This window comes from Ascaphus truei, chromosome 2 (assembly GCF_040206685.1).
Source record: "Ascaphus truei isolate aAscTru1 chromosome 2, aAscTru1.hap1, whole genome shotgun sequence".
NCBI classification, from domain to species: domain Eukaryota; kingdom Metazoa; phylum Chordata; class Amphibia; order Anura; family Ascaphidae; genus Ascaphus; species Ascaphus truei.
Genome location: NC_134484.1, coordinates 361,867,867 through 361,891,215, shown reverse-complemented (window position 1 = coordinate 361,891,215; position 23,349 = coordinate 361,867,867). Strand labels below are relative to the sequence as shown.

The window sequence follows — 23,349 nt, the reverse complement described above, 5'->3', positions numbered from 1 at the left end:
CCTCTTATTACAGAGAGGAATCCCTTAGAATTCTGGAAGATAACGCCACCTATCAGGTATTAGAGTCCAATCCAACAGACTCTTTCAGAGAAGAGATGGCAACTCTTTTGGATCAGGGTCTTCGGGATGACATTATTAGCACCAGGGAAATGGAATTCATTATGATTGAACAGCCCAGAATCCCAGTGTTTTATTTCATCCCGAAGATCCACAAGAGTCTCACCAGACCCCCTGGTCGCCCAATAATTTCTGGGATCCGGTCCCTCACCTCCAACCTTTCCCAATTCCTAGATCATCTACTTCAAAAATATGTAATACAGGTCCCATCGTATTTAAGGGATACATCGCAGGTATTAAATCTTGTACAGGACCTAACGTGGGGGGAAGATATGTGCTGGGTTACCTGCGATGTGGTCTCGTTGTATACGATCATTGACCATCAGATGGGACTAGATGCTATCAAAAGAGTCCTAGAACAGGATATTGGAGTGGATGAGAAGTTAAAAAATTTCATTCTAGATGGAATCAGGTTTATTCTGACGCATAATTTCTTTAGCCATGACCACAGGTTCTTCCTCCAGACGTGCGGCACTGCAATGGGCACCAGGTTTGCACCTAGTTATGCAAACTTGTTTATGTCCATTTGGGAGGAGGACCATATCAGGTCCTCCAACCCATTTGGTGCAAACCTGGTGCTCTGGAAAAGATACATCGACGATGTGCTGTGTGTCTGGAGGGGGCCACTGGACCGACTGGAGGAATTCAAATTATATTTGAACGACAATACGTGGAATCTTAGATTCACGTTCAATCAGGATAAAACTTCAATAAACTTTCTTGACCTCTCCCTTTATGTAGTAAATGGCATCATTCACACTAAAACCTTCCATAAAGAGGTTGATGCCAACACTTACCTTTTGGCATCCAGTCACCATCACCCCAATTGGTTGCGTAACATCCCCAAGGGGCAAGCACTTAGAATTAGGAGGAATTGTTCGGAAAACTCTGTGTACCAACAGCAAATTAAGGAGTTGAAAACCAAATTCATCGAACGGGAGTATAAAAACCAAGAATTGGATCTTGCGATCAAAGAGGTTAATAAAACTGATAGAGCGTCCTTGCTGTGTGGAAAAGAGAAAATGGCTGAGAATGGTCAGGCCAAGTTTCCATTTTTCATCACACAGTATAGTGGTATAGCTCCCATTATATCTAAGACGCTGATCAAACATTGGGGTATTCTCCAAAGAGATCCAATTCTTAAGAGCATCCTACCCAGTAAACCTAAAATAGTGTTTAAAAGAGCAAAGAATTTGAAATCCTCCTTATCACCTAGCTGTCCATTAGATGGCCTGAGAGATCACCATGTAACATGGCTAAATGATCTTAAAGGCTACTATACATGCCAAAGCTGTATTGGTTGTAAACACAGTAAAAAAACAAAGACTTTTAAATCTAATGTGACAGGAAAAAACTTTGACATAAAAACCTTCATCAATTGTAAAACAAATTTCTGTGTCTATTTGCTGGAATGCCCGTGCGGACTCCAATATGTGGGCCGCACGGGGAGACCCCTCAAACGAAGGTTCGCAGAACATGTTTACAATATTAAGAGGGGTCTCGAGACACATAGTGTCTCAAACCATTTCAGAATACACCACCAACAGAGTCCAGAGGGTTTAGTATGTATAGGGATTGATAATCCCAAAAGCAGTTGGCGTGGGGGGGACAGGCTCAATAAAGTCTCCAAAAGAGAAAGTTATTGGATCTACACACTTAAGACCTTGACCCCCCTAGGCCTTAACATTGAGTTTGACCTTGCAGCCTTTTTGAAGGACTCTTAATCTATCCTTGCCAAGCAGAGTGGGATATTTTATGTAAAACATTCAGGGATTGCATTTATTGAATATATTAATTTTATAAAATGTGATCTATACCATGATAATTCATGGCTGTTTATATATAAGTATGATTGTTTTATTATTTTATTTTATTTGTTCTTAATTTATCCGTTGTATTGTTCTCATTCATTGCATAATATGAGGGTGTTTATATGCAATATGGCAAGGCATTAACCCCGATCACGCTGTTAGTGTCAGAGCTGATCCTCCTTGATCAACATTGCAGCTAAGCCCCACCCCTAGTAGGAGGATCTCTCCATTTGGGTTTGCATATAAGGCATCACACACTAAGCTCCACCATCCCCTGACGAAGTGACCACGTGTCACGAAACGCGTAGGGAGGAGGAGCTTAGTCATTGAACCATCCCAGCCACTGTAGTCCTGCCGCAGGGAGAGCTTCCTAAAGCACTGACGTCACACGCCAAGTCGACAGCGTGTCTGTGTGCAGTGATACTCTCCGGTGTGGTGTTAGGAAATGCAAGCTGCGGACGGCATATTGAGCAATACCATCTGTTATTGCACCATGTGAGTGTATTTTATTACGTTTTATAGTGTTTTAAGCATTAAAGGTCTGTTCATACTACACTATCTTGTACGTATTCCTGTCTCACATTGGTGGAGGTGACGTTAACGGACGCATCCCCGACGCCATTGAAGATAGAGGGTGTATCCTGTAAGCTGTCTCCTGTAAGCTGTCTCCACGTGGGGTTCGTGTGAGGAGCGGATTAGAAGGGGAGCAAGCACAGATCCTCTCCACTGAACATATTGGCGTTGATTATGTGAGTAGGATTCTTTCACATCTCAGATAGGGCTCTGATTGCTATAACACACTGCGCAATCAGGTGTGTCTGCTTATCTGTTATTTCAGACGGTGTATCCATCTACATCAAGGACATCTATTCCATCTGGAGCATCTAAACCAGAGCCCAACTACCATCTTAAAGACTAGAGACTGCCTTAAAGATCACGGTATGATGTAAAACAGGGGTGCGCAAACTTCTTGAGCTGCTCCCCCCTGGCCGGGAGCCGCAGCGTTCGTGCCCCCCTCTCCAATGACTCACCGTCAAATGACGTAGCGGGTCATGGGACGTCACGTGACCCCGCCACGTCATTTGACAAGCATTGCCATGACAACGCATCGCCAGAGAGCAGGTAAGTGAGTTAAAGAGGCCTCACACCTCCCCCGGCATTTAATTTGTAATGTAACCGCCAGCACCCCCCCCCTAGAAATTCTCCCACCCCCCTGCACACCGCTGATGTAGAAATTCTCACATTCTGCAAATTCTACCAATCTGTCTCCATGTACATTTCTGTTGCCATTACCAACTGAGCACCAATCATTGCATTGAAGTCTCCCATAACAATTTTAAGGTGGCAAATTCCTTTGCTGGTTGATTTACTGGTAACAGTCTTCTACTTCATTGTCCATGTGACTTGGTGTTGGAGCACACATTTAGATAATTTGCAGCCTGTACAGTGTCTCTTGGTCAATTGAATGACGATTCTGACTACTCTTTCTGATGAGCTTTTATACTCCACCATGTTGTTTCTCCATGTCTTGTTATCCAATTTTCTTTACCTCTATATTAATACAGCTGGTGTCCACTTTTTAGCTCAATGAAGCCTTAATATTTTCTCCTTACTTCACGAAGGCCAACAATACTCATCTTCTTCAGTTCTTGCAGTGCTGCTTCACTGGAGCAAGTTATGCATTTTGTAGGCAGCCAGAATCAGGTTTGAATGACAGTTTTTGTTGAATTCATAACACCCTCTGCCTTCATGCCTTCTTCCTGAATGCTGTCAAACCCATGGGCAAAAAAAGGCAAAGCAGCAAGCTATTATTGAAAACAATCAAATAATTGCACTCAAACAAGACAATTCATCAACAATAAAAGACTGTGCACTTATTGTAAAGAGAGTTGAGGAGTTCTACATGTAATTGTACAAGAACACAGTTGAAACAGGGCATAATCCAGCAGAAAAAGTGCGATAAACCCCCAATGATGTACCATTTGTCCTCCCAGAATTGGAAAAGCTATAAAACCATGAAGAATTTTAACGTTCCTGAGGAAGATGGAATTAAAACTGAAAATCATTGCAAAAATTATTTACATGGTGCTTGAAGAACACGAAAATTACAGAACAATGGATCAAATGCCATAGTTATCCTTATCCACAAGAAAGGAGCCAAAGAACACCTGAAGAACTACAGACCAATCAATCTACTTCCAATCACTTACAAGATTTTTATGAAGATACTCACTAATTTGCTATAAAAGAAACTAGACTTTCCCCAGCCAAGAAACCAAGTGGAATTGTTCAGTGTATACAACACAATGGACCACATACGAGTCACACGAGAAGTCATTTCGTGAAGTAATAAGTATGATGTACATCTCATTTTAGGATTCATAGATTACAAAAAATTAATTTGATTCTGTCAAAATCTCAGAGGTTTTAAGGGCATTAATAAGACAAAGCTTTGAAGAAGCGTACATTGCTATTATAAGAAACATTTATGAGAATGCCCCATCAACCATTAGATTACATGAAGATACAAGCAAGATAAAAATCAATCAGAACTAGAAGACGTCGAAGACCAAGTCTACCTTAGTCAACAAGTATCAATAGATGGGAACATTTCTAATGAGATCAATAGGAGAATGAAGATGAGATTGAGTGCATAAGGAAGAAACAAGACACTCTTACCTGGGAACCTTTCTCTATGCCTCAAAAGCCTATGCTCCCATACAGTATAGATGTAAAAATTGGACCCTAAATACTTAAAGAAGTATGGAGAGATATATATGTTGGGTATAATGGTGAAAATCAGGATTGCTAATCTGTCTAAGACATGTGAATGTGCTCACAAGTAATATTTTTATTTGCTATATGCTATACAGTGGAGGGGTTTCAGTCACCTTTTTCACCCACCATAACCTAAATAATGTGAGGTGTAAACCTACCAAAGTCTTAAATTGCACAGCCAGTATAACCAACCTCACACGGATGAGACCCAAAAAGTCGAAATAGCTGTCTGTGAATTGGTTCACTGGCTTTCCATCTGATCCCAGGCTGTGTTTAAAAGATGTGTTTTAAACAGCGAGCATTGGATTAAGTGTTCCATGTAATAATGCATTTAAGGCAAAAGGCAGCACTGTGTGCTCATTTGCATGTCATTTCCTAGAATCTCTTGCTGCAGTGGAAGCACTGTATACTAGGAGATAATGGTGAAAGGCAGGGTTGCAGACCTGTCTAATACATGTGAATGTGCTTACAAGTAATATATTTATTTGAGAGAGAGATATATATCGATATCTAGATATCTATATATAAAATAAGAAGCCAGGTAAGGTCATTTTATATAAAGGTTTACAGAGAGGTTGTGGCAGAGATACTGTATGGAAGTTTACTGCTATGATGAGGCCTCTACAGGTGTAGGAGATTTCTGATCACAGAGTATCTGTGTATTCTACACTACACAAAGTAAAAAAAAAAAAAAAACTGTTGTCAATTTATCATATTCTATCCCCATTACAGTTCAAGTCAATAAGAATGAAGCTTCCTTCTCTCTGGACTACATCCATTGTTATTTTGTTCTCCAAATTATTTTGAAATGTTTTCCTCGTGTGCTCTTAAGTTAACCAAGCTGTTGATATTAGTAAAGCCTCTTACTAGTCATACAGTATATGGTGAAAGTTTTTCATAGAAGCCTCTATAATAATTAGAATGATAAATGTCTGCAAGTTGTGGGTGTAAGGAATCCACTACTGGCTTTGACTATAGCCTTGCAGTATCATGCAATTGCAAGCTTCCCCTGGCAATCAAAGGCACATGTGCTGCCTCTCAATTGCAGCTTCTGCCCTGTGCTATATCATTGGAGGAATACTCACACACCCTCCTCCTGTGATTGGATCTCTGCCCTTTATATTCTAGGCGTTGGCACTGAACCAGCGCCGAGCATAATTTCCTACCTGGACGTTACTGTCTCTGCCACAAACCGCCCCAGGCCTCACTCCAAGTGTTCTTACCTTCAAGTTCCTGAGTATCCAGAGGCCTGTTCCTGGACGTCTGTGCTGAAGCGTTGTTGCCAGCACTGGTACCTGCTGCTTCCCTCCTAGCAGTGGCTACCCTTTCTGTTCCTGCGGCCTGCTGCTATCCCCCTGCAGTGGCTTGTCCTGAACGTCTGTGCTGAAGCGTTGTTGCCAGCACTGGTACCTGCTGCATACCCTCCTAGCAGTGGCTACTCTTCCTTTCCTGTGAACTGCTGCTATCCTCTTTCAGTGGCCTGCCTTGGACTTCTGCGCTGAAGCGTTGGTTCTTCCCGACGCTGCCCTGCGGTGAACTTTGGCCAGCCTGCTGTCTCCTCCTGCTGAGATCGGCGTCATGGGCCGAGGCCGCTCCTCGCGCAGAAGCCACTCCCGCGCTCACGCTCCTAAGCTGAAGCGGGGAACTCCTGACTTCCTGTTGACGAACTCCTGCTTCATTAACGACGATGCTGCCTTCTCCAATCCTGACCCTGCGATGTACGACTATGAACTGCGCACTCCAGATCAGTCTGCGTGGACTAAGGTCGGTGATTATATAACCCCACCTCAGCCCTGCGGTCCGGTCCCGGTTTGTGGCGAGCATCGGCGTAACAGTGGGCACTCACTCTGGAGATTGGCCAATAACTTGGATCTTTACCATTACGTGCAAAAACCAACCAACCAACCGAACATCAGTATATCCTGTGGGTAGAAGACAAAGAAGAAAATAACCATTGTAATTTGTAAGTAGTATCAAAAGTAACATGAGAAACAATGAAAATAGACACCACTCCAGCTCCCACCTTAGACTGTAGCTGGGAACTTGGTAATTCATCACTTCACTCACAAGGCAAATGATGTTACCAGACATCTTAAACCATTGCAAGAATGTAAATTCTTTGAAAAGCAGGCATTGCAACTGATATACAACTGCAATAAATGTAACCAATCGGCTATAGTGTGACAGTTGAAAAGCAGTATAAGGCTGCGGCCCCGCTGGCGTTGAGCACGCTCATGCAAGCGCGCGCGTGGGGGCATGTTGAGCGCGCTTCAAACTCTTTTTTTTGTCTCCCCAAGCGCCAAGCTTGGGAGAGTGTGCGTGCACGAGCGCGTGTGCACCGCTTGAGCGGGGACAATTTAAATTGCTGGAACTAAACTCTGCAAGCGCCGCCTGCTCAGTGCTAGCGTGGACACAGCCTAATACATTAATGTAATGGAATACAGGCATACCCCGGTTTAAGGACACTCACGAGTAAGGACATAATCGCCCAATAGGCAAACGGCATCTCACGCATGCGCCTGTCAGAACGTCCTGAACAGCAATACCGGCTCCCAAACCTGTACCGAAGCTGTGCGCAAGCGTGGAGACTATAGAGCCTGTTACAAATGCATTCTTTACATCAGTTATACATGTATATGACGATTGCAGTACAGTATATGCATCAATTAGTGGAAAAAAGGCAGTGCTTCACTTTAAGTACATTTTCGCTTTACATACATCCGGTCCCATTGCGTACGTTAATGCGGGGTATGCCTGTATACACTATGTATTGCTAACATTATATATATATATATATATATATATATGTATATATATATGTGTGTGTGTGTGTGTGTGTGTGTGTGTGTGTGTGTGTGTGTGTGTGTGTGTGTGTGTGTGTGTGTGTGTGTGTGTGTGTGTGTGTAGAGGTATCAGTACCGTGTTAGCCGAGCTTCAATAATCAAAAAATAAATAGATGATACCGTTCTGTGGCTAACGAAATGCTTTTATTTGTGCGAGCTTTCGAGATACACTGATCTCTTCTTCCGGCGATGTTACAATGAATGAAGCAAGCAAAAGGTATACTTAAAAACAGTGTCTCTTGGAGTATATATATATATATATATATATATATATATATATATATATATATATATATATATATATATATATCTCAAAAAACACAAAAAGAAACAAAAAACTTATGGGGGAATCTGCTTCACAAATAGATTTACCATGTCCCTCGTCACAAATGGATGAGATTAGTGAGGACTGGTTGGTGCATGTTGAAGACTCTCTCCCATTGAAAGTTATACAGACCTCATTTAAACCAAAATCTTTATTCTACCCCTATCAATCTAAGGGTAGTTATATTGATACATTCTATACACTGGTTTCTAAGGACTTTGAGAGACTATGCACGGAATCTCCCTACATCAGAGGCAATTTATCTCTGGGTGAATCTGAGGCCCTTAAAGAACTTAAAGATCTAACACACATTATTACTATCAGACAGGCCGATAAGGGAGGAAGCATTGTGGTTCAGGATCGTGAGGTATACGTGGCTGAGGCAATGAGGTTGCTGTCAGATAATCACTCTTACAAAATGTTAAAAGATGATCCTACTGTATGCTATCAATTGGCGCTATATTCCCTGTTACAACAAGCATTGGAAAGTAAGCTCATTAACAAGAATGAGTTCTGCTTCCTTTACATTGCTAATCCACGTATACCTATTTTCTACCACCTTCCGAAGGTGCACAAAAGCCTCGAGAACCCACCAGGTAGGCCCATTATTTCGGGGTGGACTCTATGACGTCGAGCGTGTCCAGATATGTGGACCACTTTTTGCAACCGTATGTGGTCCAATTACAATCGCATGTTACAATCGCATTACACACTCCACGTCATAGACTCCCTTTCCCTGATCTCATGGAAATCCACATATCAGTGGGCCACCTGTGATGTCCAATCGTTATATACCTGTATTCAACATGACAAAGGTCTCGAGGCGGTTGGGCATTTCTTGGGAGGTGGTGGAAATTTGCACGACACACAATGCAGATTCATCCTCTCCCTTATCGGCTTTATTCTGGAACACAATTACTTTTTGTTCGATGAGTGCTTCCATCTCCAGACATGTGGTACGGCCATGGGAACCAGGTTTGCCCCCAGCTATGAACAACTCCCCAGCAGGGGACAAACCGGTGCACAGCAAAGGGATGAATGAATAATCAGAGGGATTTATTTAGATAAAAAACTTGGACAAAAGGCACTGATACAGTCACTCTAACATGTTTCACATGCAGGGTGCTTTATCAAAGAGTTGCCCCCAGCTACGCAAACCTCTTTATGGGGTATTGTGAGACCAAACACATCTAGTCCAATACGCGGCTGGGGGCTGGCCTGGTGTTCTATGGCTGCTATATTGATGACATCCTTATCATATGGGATGGAGACGCTGGCACTCTCGAACAACTCCTTGTCGAATTTAATGACAATGATTTTGGCCTCAGATTAGCCCCTCATGTACGGTTTTTCTAGATCTGGAGCTGTCGGTAGATGATGAATGTAACATCATTACACGGGTGCATTTCAAAGATGTGGCGGTGAATAGTTATTTACGAGCAACCACCACTCGAAATGGTTGCAAAATATTCCCCTGAGCCAGTTCAATAGGCTTAGGAGAAATTGTTCATCCGACCTCACATTTGAAATGCAGTCGTGTCATCTTATTGACAACTTTAAGAAAAAAGTTTACAATCACAACTTAATACAGGAGTCCTTTAATAAAGTTAGAGCAACAAAACGTCAGGACTTGCTTATGAAATCTAAATTTAAGAACACAGTACAGACACCTCAGTCTCAAAATAGGAACTCTCTTGAAGGTATTGTCAAGTTTATTACAAAATGTACCGGTTATTCAAACAAAATTAAAAATATTATCAACATACATTGGAAGGTTTTGCTTTCAGACCCTCATCTAAAAGATCTACTCTCTCCTTCGGCACCCATTATTTTTCGTGAAGCTATGAGCATAAAAAATCTAATAGCCCCAAGTAAACTTAGTAACACTGTTCAAACTTTGGGTAGCAATCAGCCTTTAAATGGGAATATGAAGTGTGGTAGACCTAGGTGTATCACATGCAGACACCTCCAACTGTCTGACACTTTCACTTCACACAGCAATCACTCGGTGCATCAACTGAAGAGTTCTGTTAACTGTTTATCCACCTATGTTGTGTACCTTCTCTCCTGTTCATGTAACATTCAATATGTAGGTTGCACCAAAAGAGCACTGTGGGCCTCATGCAGTAAGCGCCGATAAGGCTTTTATCTGCATTTTCCCACCAAAATTGGATTTGAGATTCAGTAAGCGCCGATAAGTGGTCAAAATCGGCATTTTTTCTTCCCGATAAAAATTTATTGGCATGCGGCTGCCGATAACCCACTTATCGGCACTTTTTGAAATCGGCTGTATTCTAGTAGCCCCGATCAGCTTATCGGTGCTGATCGGCACTCAAAAATGGAGATTTCATTGGCAATTGGTCCCGCCAACTAAAGTTGGCAAGTTGAAGTAGAGAAGGATCGGCAAGGTTGCCGGGACGGCACTTAGAAAAAATAGCTCTAAATCAATGGAGTCAATGGAGCGGGGACTTATAACATTATAGGAGTGTTTACGTTCTATTGCTCATAATAAAAATGTGCTTGGCATTACAGTGTTGATGTCAATCACTTCATCGTGTCAACGTTTACGTTTATTATTGGCACAACATTGTACTTTTCAATGTTATGATGATTTGCGTGTCACATTAGTCTTAATGTTATGATGTGTCAAGGGGAAGTCCTATAGTAAACTCTTAAAGGAACAGGTCACATAATATGAAACGTTACTTAAGTGTGCTTCAATTTATTATATGATGTAACAGATTTCACACATCTAACAGATCCAGCGTATACTAATATTGGTATACATTAGAGAATGCTTTGAATGTGTAACACATGATCAAATGTAAATGTAGCTGTTTGCATGTACTTTGTGACCTCCCTCTTTTGATGACGTCCGCAATTGGACACTCAATAATATTGCATGTTTACATTGTACATGATGCATTAGAATCACTTCATACTAAGTTATACACACATCTATAATAGTTACTCATTTTTACACGATTGAAACATAATCAATAGCAAGTATCCTGATGGCATTAAATTATGCATATTCACATTACAATTAGTTCATGTGAACATGTGACAATAACATGCCAAATTAGACATGTTGCAACGTACTTTTTCAACGTCAATGTCATGGTTGTATTCTAATGAGATGACTGAGTGTTGCGTTCAGAAGTGGTACCTGCATTACACATTCCATAAATACTTGCGAATAAATTCTTGTACAAAGCTTAACGTTACATCAGTGTCAAATATCATGATTGCCTGGTGAACACACATATATAATCCGTTTAATTCGTTCTGGATACCCGTTTGCAGTTAACTACTTGGATATGTTAATGTAACACCTTGCACTTCATCAAGTCACCTGACATCATCACATAGGTATTTAAAGGAGGCCAATTACCTGCGCATTGACAGCTACAGACCTGAAAATTATGCGAATGTTTATGAGACGGAGGAAGATTCTATTAGAGGAGAGGCTTGCTGATGAGAGGAGGTCACAGGCCAAGGAAGGGACAGAGACAGGGACAGGGACAGGGACGCGGAGAGGAGAGGAGAGGAGAGGGAGAGGTCGAGGGAGAGGGCAAGGAGATGAGGAGAGAAGTTGAGCCTCGTTCTCGTTTGTACAGGGAGAGAACCATGTTAGATGGGATGAGTGAGGAGGAGATTATATGTCGCTATCGTTTGAGTTCAGCAGCAATCTTAGCTCTTTATGAAGAGATACGGGGTGATTTAGATTTTGTGACAGCCAGAGGTCGTGCAGTCCCTGGGCTTGTTAAAATGCTGTGCTCATGACATTATCTTGCTTCCACGTCATTCCAGACAACTGTGTGCATAGTGGGCGGGGTCTCGCAATCTACATTCTCGCGGGCCTTTACCCAGTTTCTATGTGCACTGAATAGATGCGCTAGGAATTATATTCATTTTCTTACAGAGCACACAGAGTGGCTGGAAGTCAGGAATGGCTTTTATACCATAGCCGGGATACCATGTGTGATAGGTGCAATAGATTGCACCCATGTTGCTTTGATCCCGCCTAGTCAGAGTGAGCATGCTTACCGCAACCGTAAGCACTACCATTCCCTGAATGTACAGGTGGTATGCGATGCCACGATGAAGATTATGCATGTGGTAGCCAAATTCCCTGGTTCCAGTCACGATTCCTCTATCCTGAGAAACTCATCAGTCTTCAATGCTTTCGAATAAGGCTATTTTGGACCTGGTTGGCTGGTGGGTGAGTACATATTATGATGTGTTATCAAACAACTCTAGTTTTTCTATGAACTGTTGAATGTAATAATGTTAACACAAATTGTATCATATTTGTGCACGATGGATTATAGGTGACTCAGGATACGGAATTAGGCCGTGGCTGTTGACCCCGGTGGCAAACCCTCAATGTAAAGCAGAGGAGAGGTATAACGTGCACATATATCTACACGATCCGTCATAGAGAGAATATTTGGGCTTCTCAAGACATGATTTAGGTGTTTAGATAGAACTGGCGGGGCACTTCAATATAAGCCTGCTAAAGTGTCAGATATTATAATTGCATGTTGTATTTTGCACAATCTGGCACTCCGCAATAATTTACAAACCGACATACGTCAGGCTTTGGAGGAGGAGCATCCCGTACATTTACCTGCTGACACTGAGCAAACAGCCAGTGGTGTGGAGACACGTCGGAATGTCATAAACACCTATTTCTCATGTAAGCAAATACATATATGTTCATAGTACTACATAGATGTATTAATTCATTGTAATGATAAATACATGTGTCCAAATACCATTCACTTAGGAAACAGATGAATATGGTTCTCCCACCTTTCTCTTCTCTGCTGTGTGGACAATTGCATGTGGCACCGGTATGTCATTCATCAACAGGTTGTATTATACTTCTTACCACTAAAAGGTGTTGTGTGAACGTGAGGAAATAATGTGTACTAAATCTATATTTTCTGTACATGCGCTTTTTGGTTATGCATACACAATAAACCTACTATGTCGATAGCCAACAGCTAGTGCAGTATGGTTACATACAATTTTTCTTTAGGAGTGTGACATGTGTGTCACAATGATGTGTAGACTATTGTCTATTTAAGATCATATTTGACGTATTGTAGATATTGTTTCCTATCACATACAAAATTGTCACTTCCGTGTGTTGCTTACCTTAATGAACATGTCCTGACAATGATTTATATTCATTCATGTTTTCTTTTTCAAGGTATATCACTCCAAGGACTGCTCATGGTATGTATTTGAATTCACATCTGTCATAAGATGTGCTAACCTCGATACAGGTATAGTTACAGGATGTATAGATATAACGTAATGAAAAAGATGTGACAATTGAAACATGTCGTTTCTGTATTGTGTCAGTGCGTTTATCTACACTTAGAGGTTATTGTGCATTGTGTTTTCAAATCATTACGTACATGACATAACATGTAATTTTGGCAACCTAACAACAAACATTCATGCACATGAGCGCTGTTAACACTCAATGCATGTTTGTATGAAAAGACCCAAATGTGTTAAATATCATGAACATTGCAATGTATGTGATTAGTTCTTCTCTCACTTCATCTTCATGTCGATTACTACATTGTCACATGTGTATGTATAAGTCAAAAATGTGTGTTGATTTGACGTTCATCTAACATTTGTCAAAATGTTAACACCACTCCAAAGTATAGTTCTTTGTATTCTCAACTTTTCCTAAATCATTCAACACAATGACAATGTAGTTAATCAAAATTTTATTTCATTCACGTTAGTTATTCATAATGATCATGATCCTTTATAACTAATGTCAACATATGAACATAAATGAAGTGGACATTTGCATACGCACACATTTCAGCAACATAGTGTGTGTGTGTTGTATTTTTTGTGTGATGCATGTATTTCTAACAGAAATAATATAAACCAACATAATAATGTTGCTTTTATCATCGGCCTCACTTAGCTATGTATGTGTTGAACGTTTACTAATAACACTAAACAATAGTTACTCGTGTTAATTAAATGTACACACAAATGTTCATGGTTTAATGATCTGTACCTAACATTCATTAGCTCATGCATGTTAGGTTACCACTACAACTTAGGTGATAATATAACATTCACACAACTAAACAGTTTCTATCACCTCCCTATTGTTATTGTGTACGTTCAGATACAATGTCTATGAGTTGTTATGTAGCATTTACATTCTTTGACAAGTCACACGTGAGATTATAATATATAGTAGATTAATGTGTTTGCTGAGTGATAATGTTGGTTGCATATATCACATGGCAATACATATAATGTTAGTAGAAAAGAAAAAAATATCAATATAAGTTCTAACTTCAGTGCTTAGCAACATCATTATGATAATTAAGTGCATAGTAAATATTTGCACAATAGGATAACATTATGTAGTGATTGTTAATCTGCGCACCAATCATTGAAAGCATTGTTACATATTTATTATAATAGTTGTTCACTAGTCGTCACAATCATCTAATATAACGATTGGCCCATCTGAAATAATACATTGGTCCCATGTATTCATCCTCGACATCTGTGAAATACAGCAAACACATGATGTTCAAAGATGGCACATTTATCTATGTCTCAGCATGACAACGCTTAACACATCTCTATATGATTGTGGATATTAACGCATAAGTTACGTATATGTTTAAACTGCAAGGATAAAACTACAGATACAGAACTGTCTCATGATTCAAATCGCGTTGCTCGCATTACTACTGATATGTTTGTTCCGGTGCCTGTATACATAATAATGTGCGCGCACAACGTCTGTTGCGTGCGCACGTCACGAATGTGTGGACTAAGTCTTAGCGCATGCGCAAAACGATGTGTACGCTGTGCGTTCAATACATGTCCCTCCATGGTGCTGCTAGCATTACACATATCATGGCTGAAATTATGATATGGAAGCGAAACAAATTCACTTCAACACACGTACATTTTTGTAAACGGACGTGTGGCCACAGACGATCAGCCAATGAGCAAACAAAATACGTGTGACGTCATGTTAAGGCACCGTGAAATGCACGCAAACACCCCTCCCACTGAATGAACATTGGCCTCCAGCGCTCTGCACGCACCGCCCCACCGACGCGCGAGCATGACACACTGCACTGACCGTAACAATAAGCTACGGGCACAGCCAACACTGTTTCACGCGCGCATGTCGGTTGGGGGTGGGGCTTGCATCGGTAACCTTTTTAAGGACGCCTCGGGACATGACCAGGTTCCCACGTCATATGTGGGCGACACTTTGTTTTGATATGTTGAATGCTAAACAATGAGGTGTGTGTGTTACAGTTAGTGTAACATGTTGAAATGATACTTTAAAAGCGATAAGCATCTATGATTTAGGACTCCGTCACCAATGTGTACTAATGGTTCGTCATGTAGTATATTGTTATAGGAAATAATGTCTTTGTGCACGCTACATGTAAGGCTGTCTGCAATGTTAAGCTGGATACACTCATTTGGCTAACAAATGGTGTATATTATTAATGTACACATATAATTAGAGTAAAGGCATAACGAAATTTGTATTTACCATTCTTGTAGAAGTCAAAACTGATTTGGCTGCAACTGCTCGCTCCAGGAAGGCACAACAGTATCATCCATGGTTGAGGCAACCGTTGAACCTTGAATCACACACATCTCCATGAGGGCGTCATATGGATCTGCAGTGGCTTCTTCAAACAAGACGTCCGGAGGTACGTACAGTTGTTGGTTGTTTTCACATCCACATTGGTATTGCCCATATAAGTTTGGATACATATCATAGTAGTAATGTCCATCTTGCATCTGGTCTTGATAAATGGAGGGTGCAGGTAGATCAGCAGACGCGACAGTCGGTGCGGCTTCAGTGTAACTGGTATTAGGCAAAAATATGCTATTAAACAGAAGATATGTTCCATGGTAAGTTTAAATGATGGCGAAACATGCCAGCATCCATATCGTTGATCTAGCCGATCATGAACACGCTCAAAACATTCATTTGCGGATAAAGCGAATCGTACAGAAGTTTTAAAATGTTGTTGTTTGTCAGGTTCTTGGTAGTATGGATATTTCTTTTGGATCAAGTCATAGATTGTGCCCACGGTTGCGCTTTTCTTTGGCGTTGATTCGATTGCTTCATAAATCATAAATTTGTATGATTTACGTGGATGGCTGTGCAATGTGGAAGCTTCTGCCATTTCTTCTCTCTTCAAGTGTACAGTGTCTAAGTTGAACGCATACGGATGTCTGCTGAATGTGTGAATAGTTACATGTTATCTCCGCGGTTTGTTCCAAGGTTATAATACAACCTAGCAGTTATACGCATAGGTTTTCTCCCACAAGAAATTTGTTACAATAATTGGCTGAAATTCTTTGTGTAAGATACTCTTTTCACAGGAATCTAAACTTTACTTTCGGCTTAGGCAATCAACATGTGCAAAACAACTTGACTCTTTTAATTAGAATAACAATGTGTGTGAAATCATCTACAGTGCTATGATGAACAGATTTCTGCTTACACTTAGCTAGATTTAACCATACACACACATCTATCTGTTTGTCTCTTTTTCTGTTTTTCTCTCTCTCTCTTTCTCTCTCTCTCTTTGACTGTCTCTGTTTGTGTCTCTTGATATATACATAGATATAGATATCTATAGAAATATATATATAATTAGATAGATATATATGTTGATATATATCTATATATAATTAACTATATATTGTGTGTAGGGAGTGGCAGCAATATCACATTATTTGGAAAAGGACAATCTTATTAACAAAGCACAGAGAGAGTTCATTTTAAATGCTATCCTGTTCATTCTGGAACATAATTATTTTTTATTTGGAGATGATTACTATCTACAGATCTGTGGAACGGCTATGGGCACCCGCTTTGCCCCCAGCTATGCAAACCTATACATGGGCCTATGGGAGGATACTCATGTGTGGGGGAATGCTAGGCTGGGGGCTGGTTTGGTGTACTATGGCCGTTTCATAGACGACCTGATTTTCATCTGGGACGGTGAACAGGAGGCATTGAGTGAGATTCTAACAGCATTTAATGACAATCAGATGGATTTGAGGTTCACTTTTGATATAAATAAATACAATATTAATTTTTTGGATTTAGAACTAATGGTGAACAATAAGAACGAAATTGTAACAAAAACATTTTTCAAAAAAGTGTCCACAAATGCATACCTACATTATAAGAGCAACCACTACCACAAATGGTTGGAGAACGTCCCCAGGGGCCAATTTCTCAGAATCAGGAGGAATTGTTCTCTTGATTCGGACTACTTGGCCCAGGGGGACGCTCTTGTAAAAAAGTTTGTGGACAAAGGTTACAATCACCATAAGGTCCTAGAAACTTTTAAACAAGTTGGTAAACTGGATAGACAAGAACTTTTAGACCAGTCAAAAGGCAATATAATTACAAAAATAAAAAATAAAAATAGGCAGTCAAGGGACAAGAATGAGATCATTGTCCCTCAATTTATTACACAATTCAATTGTTCTTCACAAAAAATTAAAAATATATTAAACAAACACTGGGGAATTTTGCTTAATGATCCTATCATAGGCAAAAATCTACCACCCAAAATACCGGTGATATTTCAGAAGGCCAGAAATATAAAATCAATCGTGGCACCCAGTAGACTGAGAAAATTCAGAAATGCTGTACAAACAAATAAGAACGTTAAAAATGGTAATTTCCTGTGCAATCGCTCAAGATGCCTTACATGCAAACACTTAAAAAAGACTGAGAGTGTCACATCCCACTCAAATGGATCTGTACATCAAATAAAAGGCCATATCAACTGTCTGTCCACTCACATTGTATACGCGATTACATGCCCCTGTGGGCTTCAGTATATTGGTAGAACCAAAAGGGCCCTATGTATACGATTCCTGGAACATCGACGTAATATAATTCATGGGTTAAAAACACATAGTTTATCCAGACATTACGAATTGAAGCACAATAAAGATCCGTCCTCATTAGTAATCATGGGGGTTGAGGCTATAAATTCTACACTTCTGAGTGGAGACAGGCACAAATTGCTCAATCTGAGAGAAACATACTGGATCTATGAATTAAATACATTGAGTCCAGAAGGCCTAAATGATTGTATTGATGTCAGCACAGTCATCTAATCTGACCTCTGTCTATTTTTTTGGGACGGATTTTTCTCCTGTTTTTTCTTTGCCTTTTTCTTTGCCTTTTTTCTTTTTGCTCCTTGTTACTGTAGGATAGGTACCATTACAAGTCTGGTGACCACGGAGGTCTGGGTTGAACATGGTCACATGTTCCCTTCGTGATCGCCTGACATAGGTGATTATTAATATAAATTCACCCATTATGGTGTTAAGAATTTATGATAGCACATAAACATTTAGTTAAGGGTTTATATTATTGATAGCACATAAATATACATATAACACAGTACCATACTAGGACACATTTATTAATATTTATTTATATTTGTTATTTCACGTATCACATACACATAGATTTCCATTTTTTCACCATCACATTTTTCCCCCCTTTCCCCCCTTTCCCCCCTTTATTCCCACACCCCCTCCCCCTCCCCTTCCCCCCCCCCCCCCCCCCCATCGAGGAGTGTTGGGAGTAAGCTGAACCATGCAATCTTACTGGGCTGACGATTCAAGTGACCTAGGATACATGCCCGGTCTAAACTTCCTAATATATTTCTTAACTCCATATTATATTCTTTATGGAGTTCAATGCTGCTCTTTTCCACGCTGGTTCTATTCTATAGTCCAAATTGGATTTATATACATAAACATAAAGATACTTTAAACTCCATCTTATGGGACACTGACTAACACTCATTTAATATCACAAATGGTTCTGCAATATTAAGAGTAAAACCACTCATAAGGGTTTATGGTTTCAATCTTTATCCATGATAATACTAAGTAAAATATAAATAATGTACCAAGATAAAAATCAATTGGTATCTAAGAGACTATTATGCTCTTTCTTGTTCATTAATTGATCTACCCTCTTTAAGCCACATTTATATTGTATTGAATAAATATCTAACTCTTCTGTTCATTGGGGCATTTAGGATATCTTGAGATGTACCCTTATAGTATGTTTAACTAAAACAAATAAGGACATTGATTATGAAATAATTTTTGTTTTATAAGAATAATAATATTAATTTTTTGTTTAACATATGAAATGTATAACTGTTGCTAAATATCATTTATATTGAGGTGTTGGCAACTACAGTATATTCTCTTGATATCTCTAGATACACCCTTGTAGTCCGTATAATTACAACAAAATAACATAGACAAGGACATCAACTATATATTTGTTTTAATAATTTTATAGTATAACTGGTATTCATCAGTATTGTATATATATTTCTTTGTGCTGGCAAGTATTTAGTGATGTGGATGCAACATTAGGTGTTCACATGTGTATTCAATCGGTTCCACGTACAATTTAAATTGCCAACACATTGTTTTTTGCCTTTTAACTAATTAAGCTAATTGGATTTGGGAGGTATATAATATGAGACACCACACACCCAGAGTTCATCCCCTGAAGAAGTCTGTAAATCAGATGAAACGCGTAGGGAAGGTGTGCAGTGGACTTTGCAACGCTTGCCATTGAACGGCTGAGTGTCTGTACCGGTCCGGTAATTAGAACTGTTCCCGTGACGTCACCCGCTGGTCCGCGACTTCAACCGTCCCCGGTGGGAACTAAAGATCAACTGTTTGGTGTATACCGGGGGAGAGACCATCGTGGAGTGCCTGATACGTCAGTTCCTGCAGGCAGTGAACAACGGAGGCAGCAATCTGTTCCAGTGGAGTCACGGAGGGACTACAGCAGCAAAGCAGCGTTTCCTGGTCCTAGGAGCATGAGTATTACTCATACAATGCTTTTAATTGTTTTATGTTTGTGAGTTCATTTTTATTGAGATTTTTGGGAATTAAATATATCTATTTTGCACAGTAATGCACTAGGATTTGGCGCTTTTTTTTTCTTATATTTTTCTATGCAGGTGGAGAGGGAGGTCGTTGTGCCCTTTTAAGAAGCTGCCTGTTGGTCCTAATAGTGCCACTGTCACTCCCCAATTATTGGACTTATTTGTTGGACTCTAGAGGACTATCTGCATTGAGCAGATTAAGGCAAAGTTCACAGCACCACACCAAAAAAATTTTTTTTGTATAATTGTATGTTTTTAGCTTTTTTTATATTGGACATTCACAGTGCATTTTTGGTATATTAATTAATTTCATTATTTAGGATATATTGCATTGGTATATCATTATATTAATTCATTAATATTATGTTGATGTATTTATGATTTATTACCGGTTTAATTGATTTTATATATCCTATACTTCTGGCGTTCCACACACGAGCGCAGACCCCTATTGTATATATATATATATATATATATATATATGTCTGTGTGTGTATGTGTGTATATATAAAACATGCAAATGAACATACAGTAATATTTACCGTTGATATATAGATATATAGATATATCTATATATCAACGGTAAATATTACTGTATGTTCATTTGCATGTCTTATATATATACACACACACACACAGATATATATGTATAATCCCAATCTTGCTACATTGAAGGCCTTGTGTGCAAACAGGCCTTGTTTTAATTATCTTAACACTTCATTACAGTTTATAACATTACTGGGTGAGTATGTTTGAGGGCCTAATTGAGTCAGATGTGTAGAAGTTGTATTTAACAGCAAACAAGGCCTATTTGCAGCCATGAAGGCCTGTACTGTTCATTCAGATTATATATATATTATATATAGAGTGCAAAACTAAAGTCATTGATGTGTGTAAGTAGGCCTTGTTGTAATCATAATCAAAGTTTAATACAGCTGAGTGAATTAGGGGCTCAATCATACTGATACCATAATTTTAGCAAGTGGCCTAACATTTATATCTCATTAACACAAGGCCTGTTTGCTGACAACAGTGGCAGATATATATATATATATATATATATATATATATATATATATATATATATATATATATCAGTTAATATATATAAAAATACACACACACACACACACACACACACACACACACACACACACACACACACACACACACACACACACACACACACACACACACACACACACACACACACACACACACACACTGTGTGTGTGTATACATATATAGATAGAGATACAGAGAGACTACACATATATTCATACACACTGACAGATCTGTTATTGTAACCAAAAATCATACATGATCACATGCCAACATTATGAACTATGAAAGAAGATTAAGGTAAGTAATGTCTTACAGAGTTAAGACACCAGAAAACATAACATAAAAATGTATGCTGTTCTATGGGTACTTACTTAAAGTTGTATGACAATAATATTAGCATGAAATGACTATCTACATTACCAAAATAACCCACATATATCTCATCTTGCACAAGAGCTAAGTGAATGACATCTTCCATTAACATGCCAAGTGTGTAATAATGTTGTATCATTAATCAACTGATAATTAATACATAATAATATGCTATCAAATATGCCTTCATTCAGTCAGTGAGCATTTCTAAACATTCATGTGTACAAGGACATACTTGAATGTTATCAAGCATCTGTACATGATCATACATACACTATGCATGAAATAGTCTGCATTAAACAACACCAGGACACCAACAAATTTAGTGAATGTGATTATTTATTTTTGTTTATCCTTTTGAGAGCGAGTCACAGGCCTGCTTGTTGGCTGTTGTGTTTGCCTTTTCCCTCTGCCAAGTACTCTGGCCTTAACTGTACGTCTTGTACTGGCCTGTGGCACTTCAGTGGCACTAAGTGTGGGCTGTGGCACTTCAGGGGCACTGGATGTGGGCTGTTGTACTTCAGGGGCCCTGGGTGTGAGCTGTGGCACTTCAGGGGCACCAAGTGTGGGCTGTGGCACTTCAGGGGCACTGGGTGTGGGCTGTGGCAGTTTTGAAACAGTTGATAAACATTGCAAGAGTGATGGTGGAGCACTTTCTTGTTTTGGTGTTTTAATCTTTTTCCAAAAGCTGGTTATTAGTAATTGTTGCCCTAACTTTCTTTTGCGTGTCTCATTTGTAGGTGTCGGTTCCATATTTTGAACAGATGTAAGCGGTTGGATGTTGACAGGGACCTGTACAGAACTTGCACCTACTGTACCGGTATCATCCAGAACTGGGGAATGAAGAACTGATGACTCAGGAGAAAAAGTAGCAGCATGTAAAGATCCATCCTCTGATGGGGTAAAGTGGAATTGTTGTTCTCTTGCTGTACTCCACAACTGATTTGATTGGCTTACATTGAGAACTAGTGCTTGGAATGTCCTGTTTATATTTTGGATTTCTTTAGGAACTTGGATAATGACTTTTTGAATTTGTGACAGTTCTGATATTGACCTTTCATGCATCCTTTCATGCAGTGCCAGCATCCTTTCAAGCACTGACATAATTTCTGAATGGCGACGATTTTCTTCACCCAAGATTCATTCTTCAGAAGCTGCAATAGCTGAGTAGGTGTCACGAGCAGGAGGACTTGAATGCTGGGTTAATCCAGGAGTGTCAACATCTTCATGGTCACTTGAGTGAATTTGTCCTTGAGCGGCAACATCTGGTTCTACAAAGAAAGAAAGACATTCTGAACTGCCATGGAACTTTCACTTTGTTTTCACTATAATGATAGTTGTTCTCATAGTGTAACACATAACATGTTTCCATAATTTATAATTTGTGTCCAATTAAAAGATGATGCTTGAAGTAACAATGATGTTTTGACTCAGTGTGAAAGAAGAATGAATTAAAGGTTGTTGTAACCTAACAACTCCTAGCTGATAGTTTAAAACACACACAATACATGTTGTCAGGAAACACTACATCTTCTGTGACAATAACTGATGTGAAGTTCATTACATGTGAAAGGCATTTATTTTGCATGGCAAATGAAATTCTTCAAATGTATACATTATATGTGCTGCACCTCATACACTCACCTTCCATTCTTGATGATGACCTTGATGAGCCAGGTGATGAGACATGTTCAGTGTCAGGTGACCCAGGAGCTGCAGGAGCAACTATATAGAAGAATAACATCAGAATTTAATTGTCATGTGTACATAATTAACATGAAGTATCTGTAGTGGGAGTAGTTATGGCTAAATATCAGCATCACATAACGAAATGACAATGATATGGTTCGGCCAATCTGAATATTATCCATCTTAACAAATGTTCATGTGAACCTAATCGGCACATTTATTTTAAACACCATACAACATACAATGTTCATGCATGAATGCGTTGTAAAATTAAGTGTTCTGTTGTACATACACTGCATATGTTTTGTAGTAATCTAACAATTATAATGTACATCACTACCATGACAGCA

The 23,349-nt window shown here is 39.5% G+C and overlaps 1 long non-coding RNA gene across 1 annotated transcript; it reads left to right on the top strand.

Annotated features, from left to right (window-relative positions):
* Positions 1-15,473: 15,473 nt before the first annotated feature.
* LOC142488724 (uncharacterized) lies at positions 15,474-22,609 on the top strand. Its single transcript, XR_012799614.1, has 3 exons — positions 15,474-15,619; positions 22,051-22,211; positions 22,388-22,609. It is a non-coding gene; the product is annotated as an uncharacterized LOC142488724 (long non-coding RNA).
* The last annotated feature ends 740 nt before the right edge of the window (positions 22,610-23,349 follow it).